We start from the raw sequence: 1968 nt of genomic DNA on the forward strand, positions 1-1968 counted from the left end.
TGATGATTTCAATTTACAATTTAATGTCTTACATCAAGGAATATAGAAAAGCAATGATTAAAAACATAAATCATATTGCTGGTCAAAAATAATATTTGAAATTTGATATTTGCATAATGTTGAAAAGGAATCATGGAATAAAAAACAAGAACAATAGTCTTTGGAGGAATTTTTAAAAACTTAAATTAATCAGAATTAGCCCAATATGGCCCAAGGGCAAGCCTGATTTTGAAGCAATTTTAGAAAATTAAAAAATTTATTTGAATCAGCTCAAAATTACTACACAATATAAAGACATATTTTATGTATGAGAAAAATTTATAAAATTCAAGAATTTTCCTCCTTCTAATTTGTGGTGAAATTTGGTCAATGACCCTATACTGAGTTTGGAGCAACTTTAAAAATTTGTAAAAATTTCAAATTTAATCAGAATTACCTCAAAAATTGTACACTACATAAAAACAAGTATGTGTATCGGAAAAAATGGAGAACTCTATTGTCGTCAATTTAATAAAATTTCCAAACCATTTTTTATACTACAGTACAGGGTCCTTGGCTCAATTTTGGAACAACTTTAAGCTTGATCAGAATTAGCTCAAAATTTATACATAGTATAAGGACTGACATGTATGTGTATCAAAAATTATAAAATGAAGAATCCTTTCCTTGTTTTTTTTGATAAAATTTGGCCAAAAACCCTGTACTGTAGTACAGGAGTTTGGAGCAACTTTAAAATTTTTTAAATAATTAAAACGTAATCAGAATTACTCAAAATTTTGACACAGTATAAAGACATGTATACTATGTCCCAACTGAGAATGGACCGGAAGTGGAAGCAGCTGCATTGGAATTTGAAAAATGTAGCTACGTCACTAATGATGTCTTATAATGATATTCATAGAGACATGGCCGATATTTTGGCTATCTTGTTTCACTCTTAAAACAGTCTTGTTCTTCCTGATAAGCAGTACAATAGCTCCTGGAGTCAGCTAGTCTTCATAAAGGCTATCATTATCAGAAGATCTCACTCTATTAGCTTTTTAAAAGAAGAATTATCAGCTTGGGCGCTCGACCACATGTGCTTATATAAACTATAACATCATAGAACGTCATTGCGGTTAGCTTTGGTATGCCATTGGGTTTATAGGGAGAACCCGGTTCTCAGGGTTCCCAAGGGTTGAGAGACCCAAGACCTGAGATCCTGAAGCGGCATTGGGCGACTAAGAACCTGTGAAAGTCTCATCCTTATCCCATGTTCCTATAAAAAGGTATTCCAGTTTTTCTTGGTCCAAACTCAGTTGGGACATAGTATATAATTAGAAAAAAATTATAAAAATTAAGAATTCTCTTCTAGTTAATTTTGACAAGAACTATGTACTAATACAGGGTTTTTGGCCAGCAAATTTTTTAAAATTCAATTTAACTGAAGTTTTGTATATAACGTATAACATAAGAGCATGTATAGCGGGCTATCTTCGAGGATAACAAATTTTGTGAATTTTTCAAGTTTTGCGAAATTAAATTCTTTGAAAATCAATTTAATATTGTACAAGATGGCAGAATAGTGCAAATTGGCGAAAATAAATTTCGCGAACTTCCAGATATGGGTAATTCACAAAATTTATTAACCTCAAAATAAACCTGCTATATGGTATTCTGCACCAAAAGAATTAACAAAAATGGATAAAAATTTTTTTTGGGCATGAAGACTGATAGATGATGTAAGGTCACTAAGTCTAAGGTGTACTGGTTTACAGAGACACAAAATTACATATTGTCCCATTACACATTTAATTGATGCACTGAGTGGTTGATCTTGTTACAAGGACTAGGTATAGCTATGTAGTAAACCTACTTGAGTCTTACAGTGTTAAACCATCTAAAAATAACAATTTGTCTCTTTTCAAATTTACATAATCAAGCAAGGGGAATCCCTATAATATCCAAATCTAAAGTTATTGATATACT

The sequence above is a fragment of the Amphimedon queenslandica genome, unplaced genomic scaffold (genome assembly GCF_000090795.2).
Source record: "Amphimedon queenslandica unplaced genomic scaffold, v1.1 AMPQUscaffold_10396, whole genome shotgun sequence".
Taxonomy (NCBI): domain Eukaryota; kingdom Metazoa; phylum Porifera; class Demospongiae; order Haplosclerida; family Niphatidae; genus Amphimedon; species Amphimedon queenslandica.